The following is a 12,766-nucleotide window of genomic DNA, read 5'->3' as shown; positions in this document are numbered from 1 at the left end:
GGGGACAATGGACAGTTTCTAACACAAACAGAAGGAATTATCAAAGTTAAAAATGCATATACCACTAGACCCAGCAATTCCAGTTCTAGAGATGTATTCTGAGGAAATAGTCACATAACTACACAAAGATTATGCATAAGGGTAATACTAGCAGCTTTAAATTATGTTCACAAATTCTTTGATACCCTTCCCTTCACAAAAGGGCTGTACTTAATGACTTACTCCTAATGAATAGAATGTGGCCAAAGTGACAATGTGTGACTTCGGAGGCTAGGTCATAAAAGGCCCTGTGCTTCTCCTTTGCTCTCTTGAATGACTGGCTATGATGGAAACAGCCACCATGTGGTGAGGACACTCCATTAGCCTTGTGGAGAGACCCACATGGGTGAGAAACTAAGGGTTCCCACCAACAGCCCACACCTACTTCCCAGCCCTGAGAGCAAACAGTTCCTCCAGGCCTAGTCAAGGCTCAGTTGGCTGAAGCCTCGGTCAGCATCTGGACTGCAAGCCCATGCAAAACACTGAGCCAGAAATCACCCATCCAAGAAGCTGCGAATTCCTGACTGGCAAAAAATGTGAGAGATTATAAATATTTATTATACAAAATTTTAAGCCACTACGTTTTGGAGTATTGTGTTAGGCAGCAGTAAATAACTCATACAATAATCATTGCTTCCTGTTTGTAATAACAAAAAAGAGAAAGAAAATACATTTTTTTAAAAAAGAAACACCAGAAATGTCAATAATGGGAGATTAAATAACCCATGAGAAATCCACAGTTTGGAATTTGCAGCTGTTAGAAAGAGACAGAGCTATGGCGTAAAAGACCTGTGTATTCTGTCACTGACAGCTCCTTAAGACATATTAGTACATGAAAATAACAATCTGAGGAACACTTACTGTATGGTCTCCATGACATAAAACTGCAAAAAAGTTATGTATGCATGTACATATATGCAGACATGCAATAACCTTATATTTGTGTATGCTCAAGTGTGTACTTTCACATACGTGTAAATGCGTGGAATAGGAGTGAATGTTGCATACCAAATGGCAGGCAGTGGTTTTACCCGGGACTAGGGAAGTGGAATGGGGGTGGGGAGTTGCAATATGGTGTTCACATTTTACTTTGTAATTTCCTGCATTGTTTCAACCTCTTACAATGAAAATGCATTTGCGTATTCCCTGTGTGATAAAAACAAAGAAAATCATAAAAAGAGAGAGAGGCAGGCAGATAGCAGAGATGGAAGGAAGAGGGGTTAAACAGAAACAGCATTTTACCCACTGAGTCATGACTACAGGCATCTTATTTCACCTGTTTGTTTTTCCTTAACATCCCAACATAGAAAACAGACACTTTGTTTTAAACTAACAACGAGAAATCTCCTCGCTTTGGCCTTTCGCTTGCTCAGCATAGACTGCCTCTAGGGTGCTCGGAGGTGGGGCGTGGAGGGGAACGTTGGGAACTGCCCGATCCCATGCTCGCCTTTTCCCGCAGGACCTGTGCTCAGCTTTCGGAAGGTGCAAGGGAGGGAGTGTCTACAACCTAAGAAAAGGGCCACGGTGCGGAGCCCGGAGCAGGGCTGGGTGCAGGGAGCGCTCTCGCTGCCCGGGACGCTCTGCGCTGAGCGCCTGGTGGGGACAGCACGCCGCTCCGGGAGTCCCCAGGCGCGGGAGGTCCCAGCAGATTTTGCATAAAGGGAGGAATCCCCAGGGAGGAATCGAGTCCAGGGCACAAACAAGATACTGGAGGAGGTGGAACGGAGAGGATTGATTCGGTTTGCAACCCTACGAGGTCGTGGCCTCTCGGGGCGGGAAAGCAGTCTCCTGTCTCTCCAGGATCCAGCCTCCAGATCACCGCGCTAGCCCTCGCCCTGCCTGGGCCTCCCCAGAGACGGGAGCTTGGGTGGGGGACCCTGGATCCGAAGCCAAGGCTGAACTGGTGGGCCAAGCCCAGGGAGCAACCAAGTCCCCAAGTCTTTCCCTACCCTTCCCGCAGGCTGAGCGGAAAACCAGGAAGTGGATGGTCTCCATCTCCGCGGCCACGCCCACCCGTTTGCACTTAGTGAACTGAGGTCCTCAGGAACGTGGTAAGACAAAGAGAAAGGAGGGCATTTTCGCCACTCTCTTGCTAATGCTTCAGTAACTCCCCATTACCCTAATGTGCTCACCATCAGAGCCGGATTAAGACCTTTGGAGGCCCTAAAATTATAAGACCCACTCTCTCCATCAATGTAATTTAAAACAAAAACAAAAACAAAAAAACTTTAAATGGATTTTTACTAAAAAGCCGATTTTCCTCTATAAATTTATTTTAATAGCAACGACAAGCCCTTGCCTTGCAGCACACTAGCCTGCCCAGCAGAAGATCCAGTAAGGTTTGCAAAGCCAGTCGGGATCTCCTCACCTTGCCTCTCTCCTCTTCCTGCACTGGCGGACTAACCTGTTTCCAGGTCCTCTGAAGCTCAATCCTTCCCTGAGTTTCCCATTGCCTGGCACCTCCAGAGCCAGCATATATTTCCACTTCCCACTCCTAGCTTTCAGTCCAGACTGGGTTAGATGCCTTCAGTGCTTTCTCCATTACAGGAGACTCAGCACACAGAGTAGGAGAATACTCCTGTTTCTTCCCTGTCACCCTCTCTGTGCTGAGGGCTCAGAAGGTCGAGACACCTTTTCTGTTTTGCTTACAGGTCCATGGTCCCAGAACCTAGCATGTGGACTGGCACACCCTTTGCTCAAATAAATACATCAATATTTGAAATGAACCATTCATAGCAAAACACATAGCACAGAATAAAAGTGCGTAGTCCATTCTGGCCTATGCAGTACATTCATTCTATCACAGTATATATATTCAGCTTCTCAGCATTTATTGAGCACCTCCAAATGTGCTAGACAGGTAATACTCAATACACATTAGGTCCCTCCATGCTAAAATGGACTGTGTGTCCACGTAACTTTGCTGGAAACTTGAGGGAAACCAATTATCCTGCCCTTTCCCTGGGTGTCTGATTGAACTCGGCATGTCCGTTATAGCCATAGAAATATCACTAACAGGCAATGCCAGCAGGATTAGATCTGCCAAGTGTTTAAAGTTTAGCAAGAAAGCTTTTTGCAAATGTCAACACTACCACTCTGTTTCCTGCAAACCAGCATTCTAATCAGCAGGGCTGCCTTTTCCAGCTCATTGAGCAATGACATAAAAAAATCCCAGCATAATCCTTTATCTAGGAGAAAAATACCAAAAGGCAGAGAGGATGCAATAACAATCATAGCTACCTACTATGTGCAAGGTGCTGTGCTTACTGCTTTAGTTATGTTGCCTCCAATCCTCACAACAAAACGGACAAATGGGGAAACTGAGGCTTACAGAAGTCACACATCTCCAACTGAGGCCTGAACTTGAGTATTTTCCATAGCACCCCACTAACTCTGGGGGAAAAACAAAACTGCTATTGTGCCCAGTGAGGATACAGTGTCTTAGAGTGGTAGGGACCTCAGAGGCTGGTCGCAGGAAAAGAGAATGACAATGCTTCTCATGCCAGGGTTTCCTGGGACTTTCATCTTCTTGTCTTCCTTTTCTCCTTCCCTCAGAGGCCAGGTATAGTGATATAATGATTTTGGAAATTTTTGAGCTGAAAAAGGAAAATGTTTTCTTCTTTTTTTCTTTAAGGGGAACTGTTGGAGTGTTTGCATTTTGGGTTCCTTGCATAGCAGCTGGTAGGCTTGATGGGATTTCAAAATGAAGTTACTAATGGAAATTATACACTGGGGACATTCCAAAGAAACTGCTAAGAGAGAATGGCTTGTGCTAGGTGACTGGAAGTGTTGCATCAGATTATCACAGCTGGGTATTGAGGCCAGGCCCAGCTGAAATGTTACAGTAGGGGTTACCTCTCAGACTTGGCTCTGTACAGGAAGCATATCCAAGGAAGAGCTACATCCAAGGCAAAGCTATAAGGCCAGACGCAGAAGACACAGTACCTGGGTTAGCTGCCCGTCTATCCCTGGGTGTAGGCTAAAGAGATTTAATCTTGGACACGGCAAGCAGCTGCATACAAGAGCCTGATTCGTGACTCCTGAGCAGGAGTGGGCAGCAAGTTGCTAATTCTGACCTCCAACCATCCCTGAGGCGGTGTAGCCCTCGGTTCTCAACCCTGGCTGCCCACTAGCATCATCTGATGAGCTTTGAAATACAGAAGCAGGACTCATCCCAGAAGGATGAAATCAGAACTAATGGGAAAGGGATCCAGCATCACATATTCTCATAGCTCTCCATGTGATTCTAGTTTGCAGCCAAAGTTCAAAAGTTCTGACACAGCCAAGGTGTCCAGTGATCACAAGAATTACGAGGGCATTCCCTGAAATAGTTTTGCCCCAGCCTCTCTGCTGTGGATCTTGATTCATTGGGGCTGGCAGGGGCCCAAGAATCTGTATTTTTGATGAGCTCCCTGGTAGGTGTTTTGATCAGATAAGCTTGGGGACCCCCACGTGTAATAAAATGGTATATTCGCATATCATCATTGCAGTCACAGCTTCTGACGTATTATGTTTTTAATTTGTGTGTACATCATTGTGTCTCAACCATCATTCAGGTGTAAGGTCCAAGAGGGAAAGGACCTTGTCTTATTCACTGGGATGTTCTCAGTATGGAAAAGAATGCAAGCAAATAGTGGGAAATCTGTGGATATTTGTTGAATAAATAAATGAATTTCTGTTTTGTATTTGTCACTTCTGCTTTGTGAACCAAGTTAAGAGTGAGATTGAAACTTTGAAAGAAAATACAAATAATTTTATTTCACTTCCCTTTATAGAGCTAAAGTCCTGCTTTTAAAAACATAAAGATTTCTTCTATATGGAACTTGATTGCCTTCATTCAGTCATCAAGAGTCTTCAGGAGATCCGAAGACCCAGAGCAAACCAGAAATGTTGAGGGGGAAAATGTGCAGAGATGTCTGAGAGCAAACCCCCTACCCTTAAACCAATTTTTCTTCTGAAGTTTTCTGCTTCATTGCAAGTTTTATGTCACCAATTAAGCTATAGGGCCTAGATAGAAAATGACACAAAGTATTTTCAGAAAAGTTGATTAAACTGCATGCTTTTATTTATGCACATTCAGAAAATGTTTATGGCGGAACTACCATTTTCCAGTAAGTGCCAATGGGAGCCCAGTGAAAAATAACACACAGTCCTGCCCTCAATAACTAGCTTTCCCAGCGAGTGGAAAGCTAGCCATGGAACTAGTACAGTGTGATAACACAGGTCATCAAACTCAAGATGCCTTCTGTTGTAAGATGCGTCATTAATTTACGCAGCATTAAGAAAAATGCTACCAATTGAACCATGACATGTCGTGGATTTTGTTAAGACCTGTTCTAATTTCAGAGATGTGAAAATGTAATGGGGTGGTAGGGGGGTGAGGAATGTGCATTTTATTTTATTTTATTTTATTTATTTTGAGAGACAGGGTCTCTCTTTGGCACTCACCCAGGCTGGAGTGTAGTGGCGCAATCTCAGCTCACTGCGGCCTCAACCTCGTGGGCTCAAGTGATCCTCCCACCTCCTGAGTAGATGGGGCTCTAGGCATGAACCACCATGCCCGGTTTTTTTTTTTTTTTTAAACTTTTTGTTGTTGTTGAGACAAAGTCTCATTCTGTTGCTGCCCAGGTTGGAGTGCAGTGGCTCGATCTCAGCTCACTGCAGCCTGTGTCTGCCAGGTTCAAGCAATCCTCTTATCTCAACCTCCCAAGTAGCTGGGACTACATGTACATGCCACCATGCCCAGCTAGTATATATATATATATATTTTGGAGAGACAGGGTTTCGCCATGTTGCCCAGGCTGGTCTCAAACTCCTGAGCTCAAGCGAGCCACCTGCCTCAGCCTCCTAAAGTGCTAGGATTACAGACAGGAACCACTGCACCCAACCATAATTTTTTCTTAACTTTTTGTAAAGACGATGTCTCATTATGTTGTCCAGGCTGGTCTCGAACTCTTGGGCTCATGCAATCTCTCCCACTTTGACCTCCCAAAGTGCTGGGATTACAGGCATGAGCTACTGTGCCTGACCAGAGCATGCATTTTAGAACTGATTAAATACATAAGGTAAATCAGACCCGAAGGATATACAGAATAAGCCAAACAGTAGGGGGCAGGGAGACTTGGAAGAAGGAAAATACTGTGCAGAGGGGACAGCTTGTGCTGAGAGGTCTGGAGGGAAAAGGGTGGCTGCTTATAGCTCAGTAAGACTGGAGTTAGAGCCTGTGGGCTGGAAGGTGACAGATGAGGCTGGAGATGGAAACAAAGGCCAGATCATGGCCTTGCCTTATAAGTAGATGGCCTTAGTCCCAGTTTACATCTGTAGTGTGTCTTTTTGATCTTAAGTGCCCTGTTGGACAACACATTATATGATCACCCTATACTAATAAGCCATTTTTAAATGTGGGCTTTTTATCTTAAGAGAAATGAGAACAATGGAAGGGTTTTAAACAGACAGTACCATAATCAGATTGTGAAAGTGTATGTGTGTTGGAGGCAGGGTGTGTATTGCTTAATTTGAATGTTTCTGTTGAGCTAATATGCTCATACAAGTCAATACTTTAAAAAAAGTTTCACAAAAGTGAAAAATCTCCCTTCCACCCTGGCCCTTCTTCCACCCCTTCCACTCTACCTCACAGCTAACCCAATTTTCTTCCCTAGAAGCAACTGATATTATCAATTTTTTGTGTGCCCTTTCAGAATTTTGTTTTCCTTTTCTTTGAGATGGAGTCTCACTCTGTTGCCCAGGCTGGAGTACAGTGGCACGACTTCGGCTCACTGCAACCTCCACCTCCTGGATTCAAGTGATTTTCTAGCCTCAGCCTCCCCCTAGCTGGGACTACAGGTGTGCGTCACCACGCCAGCTAATTTTTGTATTTTTAATAGAGACGGGGTTGCACCATGTTGGCCAGGCTGGTCTTGAACTCTTGACTTCTAGTGATCCGCCTGCCTTGGCCTCCCAAAGTGCTGGGAATACAGGCGTGAGCCACCATGCCGGGCCCCTTTCAGACATATTTAACGCATATAGAATTAAATCTTCTTTGCCTTTCAAATGGACCTGTTGTTTTCTAATTCTTTATTTTCATCTAATTTGCCTCCTTTTCTTATTCCTCTCACTATCTCTTACTGAGTTTCCACAGTATGTGTTCCATTTTTACTGCTTCAGACTTGAGGCTTCATTTTTTAAGAGTGAAGATTGGATAGTTTTCTTTTTTTTCTTTCACTTCTTCCCCGAGCTCTGGCAGCTCAGGATTCATGTCCTCCCACTGTTTCATTACCTCTTCCCTCATCTCTCATGTGTATGTTTTCTTTGTGGGAGAAATTACTTTGCTATGTTTTCTTAATTTTCTCTTTAAAATTTTCATCTGCTCCATGGCAATGTTTTTTGATGAATCTTCTTTACCTGCTGTTTGCTTTTTCTTTTTTTTTTTTCTCTCCTTTGTTTCTTGTCAAAACTCTGTATATTTTACTCATTATTGAAGCAGGTAATGTTTATTCTTCCCCGTGGACCTCAGGTGTGAGAAAGGCCAAGATCGTCTTCCAGGTTGGCTAAATTTTCCTTGTGACCCAGGGTTCATGTAAATTCACTAAGCCTTGAATTCTTTCCAAGCAATGGTGAAGATTCCCCAAGGCAAAGTCTCTCCTCCCCTGTTGCCACAGAAACAGACCATTTCCTACCACTATGGCTTGTCTGAAGTCCTGAGCCAGCAGTGCTCAGGCCACAGCACCTGCACCCATTTTCTGCTGCTGCACACAAGGGCTCTGTGCATTCCGCATCCAGGTGTGCCCCTCCCCTTCTGGAGGATTCTTTTTCAGGCTGTCCCGGAAACTTTGCAGCACAGCATCCTTGCTCTATTTCTTCCCACAACATCTCTGCTGAAGCTCTATTGCTTTTGGCAACTCTTACATCTATTTTGTGGTTTAGGTGTCTGCTACTTGTACTAAAAATGGAATTTGCGTTTTTATCTCTCAAGTCCTTTTTGTTTTTGGATTACTTCCAGAAAATGAAAGGAGGATTACTAACTTTATGCCATCTTCAAACCAGAAGATCTTAGATTAGTAAGATCACGTTGGCCATGGCATGGAGAATGGGCTGGAGGTGGAGAGACTGGAGGTTGGAAGTCCAGTTAGGAGATTGCTCCTGCGCTGGGGAGTTGGTGTTAAGACAGAAGATCCAAGACGCATTTCAGAGGTAATTGCTGAACCTTACTGGCTGGTTAGCTGTGTGTTTGGGAGTGGGGGTGGATCAGGAAGAAATGGGATATTTCAGGGCTGGCTGCTGAAGGCTGCTTGCGATGTAACGTGGAGCTGGGCTTCCTGCCTGTTCTGTAGCTTCCTGCCACATTCCAGGCTGCATCTGTGTGGCTGGGCCCTCTGGGAAGGTCATAGGGAGTCCTAATGGGGCAATGAGCTTCCCAGCTGTTCCCTTGAAGGTCCCCTGCAGATATCTGGATGAAACTCTTGACTGCTGGAAACTTTCGAGAAGGCCTGAGGCAGTCAGAAGCCAAGTTGTGGTTCCAAAATTTCCGGCCTATTCACCAAGCCTCCCTGATGATGAGATCTCAAGATGAAACAAAAACAAGAAAACTGGGCACAAATCGCAGGGCGGGACTGTTGATATCCCAATGTTTCCTGCCAAGTCCTGGCTAAGGAGCACAGGGAGGGAAAGGGGACCTAACAAAAGTCATAGAACCCACTCCCTGCCTCCACAAAGGCTTTCCAGGTCATGCAAACTACGAAAATTGAACAGAGAGCTTTCTCTCTGAGAGTCTCCAAAGTGGGGAATCTCTGATTATTTTCTTTAATCAGTCTGCAGTAAGTCCTGTGTACTGGCTTTTTTCCCCCCTTAATGTATAACCAGAGTTGAGAACCGAGGGCTACTCAATCTCAGAGATGATCAGAATTCAAAGTTAGGAATGTGCTGGCTCCACGTCTGTCCACTCTTGTGCAGTAACACAGCTGCCTGCCTGTGTACAGGATGAAATATCTTCAGTTCTGTTCCCTGGGATAGACTGACAGCTGTGGAAACAATACCGTGTCTCCTCCTAGGATATGTTTCTTGACTCCGCTTATGTGGTTACTGCCAAACCTGGCCCCAGTGCCTTCTTCACACAGCTTTGACAACCAGGGCACTATTTCCAGTCATCTAACAGAAGCTGCTCCTTATCACTGATGTCTTTGGAAAATTACCAGCAATTACTAAGCTAGCTATTGGGAAATCTGAAGGATTTACTTTAGCAAGAATAAAAGGAGGTCTTCTGGTCTGTAAGGACCTCTGTTCCTAAAATCACAGAACCACCGCTGCACTCTACAATGGAATAGTATGCATTCATTTGCAAGCGTGCTCAGATAAGACAGGGTCTTTAGGGAGTTTTTAAAAACTTGGGGGGTAGTGCTTATGATATTGTGAAAAAACACAAACTGTGTAATTTCATGTACATTAAAAATATGTGTGATCAAGTGAAAAGAGACTTCTTAGCCTGCCTTCCCCAAGATCCCACACCCACCACTATTTCCCTTCCAAGTGATTAAAGGAGTCAGTAACTTGAGTACAATATGCTGTTTTGTCTCTTGTCATCTGACCTTGGACAGGGAAGATGTAAATGTTCTCTTGGGCTAATAAGGTCAGAGTGTTTGCTCACAGGAAACAGAGTTATGAGTAGAGTAATAGGAGGAATATCAATTTCTTACGTGGGCCAAATATTATTTGTGTGGTTGTATTTTCTTTCCGGGAAAAGATTAGTTTTTGGAGAATGCAATATATTTTATTTTAGATGCACCATTGAGTGAAGCAGCTACAGTTTAAGCGGAAGTCCTCCTTTCCCCACCTCCTACCTCGTACGTCAGGGAGCCCCTCCTCCCCACACCTTTCTTCCCAGAGATCCCACCTCTCCTCTCCTGAAGCGGTAGCTACTGAGGAGAAAGAGGTGAAAAGCTAGAAAGGAAACAGGAAGAGGGGAGACTGGGAAGAGATCCATGCAGGAGACCTTGTGCGGGTCCGTGGGGCTTCGTGAGATACCTGCCTCCATCCTCCCATTTTCCCGAATAGGACTCCAATTCTGTGAGACCTGAAGACAGTCTCCTGTTTCTTTTTCCCTCCTTTCCTTTCCTTTCCTTTCCTTTTCTTTCTTTCTTTCTTTCTTTCTTTTTTTTTTTTGAAGGAGTCTCACTTTGTTGCCCAGGCTGGAGTGCAATGGCACAGTCTCGGCTCACTGCAACCTCTACCTCCTGGGTTCAAGCGATTCTCCTGCCTCAGACTCTCAAGTAGCTGGGATTACAGGCACCCACCACCACGCCCAGCTAATTTTTGTATTTTTAGTAGAAACAGCATTTTACCATGTTGACCAGGCTGGTCTCGAACTCCTGGCCTCAAATGATCTGCCCACCTCAGCCTCCCAAAGTGCTGAGATTACAGGTATGGGCCACCACACCTGGCCCAGTCTCCTGTTTTCATTCACTGACAAAGCAAAACCTCCCTTAAGGTCTGAGTTACTACAGAGAAAGGCTTTCCAGCTGCCTACTTGGTTGGGGTGAGCCAAAGCAGCTCCGTCATTGGCAGCCACTGGGTGTGGGAAGCAGCCATCCATTGGGGACAAGCTATCTGGAGGTAGGGCGGCTGCTCTCCTGACACATCCTCCCAGAATACTGCAGAAAGAAGCCTACTGTAGGAGTTGCAAATATATATGCATAGAATAAAGACTAGGAGAAAAATAGTCTAAAATGTTAAGCATGCTTCCCTCTGGATAGCTGAATTGTGGATATCATATTTTCCTGCTTCTTTAAATTGTCAAACTTTTCGTAATAGGAAGTATGTGCTATTTTTATAATCAGGAGGGGAAAAGTTTCCCTGGCCAACTCAGGGAGGACATAAGGCTGGAGGTTTCAGAGTAAGAGGCAGGAGGCAGATTCACAGAGGACACAGTGGCAGTGAACATCTCAGAATGGACGGGACCTTGAGAGGTCACCTAGCCCATCCTCCTGCCTTCCGGATGTATCTGAATAAGACCAATATCTGAATCCTCTCCCCCCACCATGTCAGAACTGCCCCTTGCCTTCTTTGCCCTTCCACTCCCAGCAGAATGCCAAAAGAGGCTTGACTTCGTGCTAATTATTCTTACTGCTTTCTTGCTTTCAGTGTTCTGCTAAATAGAAAATAGGGCACTGATGGCTGGATGGAAAACAGGCCATGATCTTCTCACAAAGTCTTTGCTCAACCACCCGCCTATAGCCAGTGTCCTCTTGGAAAGCCCAGTCATCCAAGGAAAAGAGAAGTCAAGCTGAGTTCCAGGGAGGGGAAGACCTTGGGGAAGAGGACCTCAGGGAAGAGGAAGAACAGGAGAGCATGTCTACAGGAATGTGCAAGGAGAGCTGGGGCCTGCAGGGAAGCACTGACTCCTTGTCTTCTTTTTTCCTTCCTTCCTTCCTTCCTTCCTTCCTTCCTTCTCCTTCCTTCTCCTTCTTTCCTTCTCCTTTCTCCTTTCCTTCCTTCTTTCCCCTTCCTTCCTTCCTTATCCTTCCTTCCTTCTTCTTCCTTCCTTCTCCTTCTCCTTTCTCCTTCCTTCCTTCCTTCCTTCCTTCCTTCCTTCCTTCTTTCCCCTTCCTTCTTTCTTTCTCATTCCTTCCTTCCTTCTCCTTCCTTCCTTCCTTCCTTCCTTCCTTCCTTCCTTCCTTCCTCTTTCCCTCTCTAATCGCATATGAAGTGCTGTGCCAGGCAGATTGTGTAAGAGAGAACAACAACAAAGCTTGAGACGTGGTCTGTGGCTTCCAGGAGCCTTCAACCTGGTGAGGAGGTACCACCCAGCTGGGAGAGTTAATTTTCTGGCACAGGTGCTTGATTTTCTTTTTTTTTTTTTTTTTTTTTTTTTTTTTTTTGAGACGGAGTCTCGCTCTGCCGCCCAGGCTGGAGTGCAGTGGCCGGATCTCAGCTCACTGCAAGCTCCGCCTCCTGGGTTTACGCCATTCTCCTGCCTCAGCCTCCCAAGTAGCTGGGACTACAGGCGCCCGCCACCTCGCCCGGCTAGTTTTTTGTATTTTTTTAGTAGAGACGGGGTTTCACCGTGGATGGTCTCGATCTCCTGACCTTGTGATCCGCCCGTCTCGGCCTCCCAAAGTGCTGGGATTACAGGCTTGAGCATAAATTGCCATCATGCCAGATATATGTGTTGGGGGCAGGGAGGGGACAAGAAACAAACCTTGTGATGTGATAGCCTTGCAGAGCAGGGATGTCACTTTTTAGGAGGCTTAAATCACACCAAATGTAGAAGGTTCCAGACTTTCAGAGGTGAGGGGACAGCTACAATTTGCACCAATACTACCACCCCTTTCCCCAACATACCCTTCTCCCCTTCTTCCCTGAAAAATGGCCCCCAAATATGTCCATGTCCTAATCCCTGGAATTTATGAATATGATAACTTACATGCCAAAAGGGTCTTTGCTATTGTGATTAAATTAAAGGTGTTGAGATGGGGAGATGGGGAGGTTGCCCTGGATTATCTGGGTGGGCCCAATGTAATCACAAGGGTCCTTATATGAGGGAGCTAGGAGGCTCAGATAGAGAGAGAAGACGTGAGGGTGGAAACAGAGGTCAGACAGGAAAGAAAAGGCCACTTTGCTGCTGCCTTTGAAGACAGAGGACGGGACCACAAACCATGGTGGTCTATATAAGCTGGAAAAGGCTCCCGAGAGCCACAAGGGAACACAGCCCTGTCCACCCACTTTAGAGCTCTGA

The 12,766-nt window shown here is 45.5% G+C and overlaps 1 long non-coding RNA gene across 1 annotated transcript; it reads left to right on the top strand.

Moving 5' to 3' along the window:
* The first annotated feature begins 310 nt into the window (after positions 1-310).
* On the top strand, positions 311-11,492 carry LOC117070435. The gene is made up of 4 exons (XR_004431917.1): positions 311-575; positions 2,000-2,090; positions 8,039-8,229; positions 11,173-11,492. It is a non-coding gene; the product is annotated as an uncharacterized LOC117070435 (long non-coding RNA).
* Positions 11,493-12,766: the final 1,274 nt, after the last annotated feature.

This window comes from Trachypithecus francoisi, unplaced genomic scaffold (genome assembly GCF_009764315.1).
Source record: "Trachypithecus francoisi isolate TF-2019V2 unplaced genomic scaffold, Tfra_2.0 Lachesis_group3, whole genome shotgun sequence".
Classification (NCBI taxonomy): domain Eukaryota; kingdom Metazoa; phylum Chordata; class Mammalia; order Primates; family Cercopithecidae; genus Trachypithecus; species Trachypithecus francoisi.
This window is presented reverse-complemented; position numbering and strand designations above follow the sequence as displayed.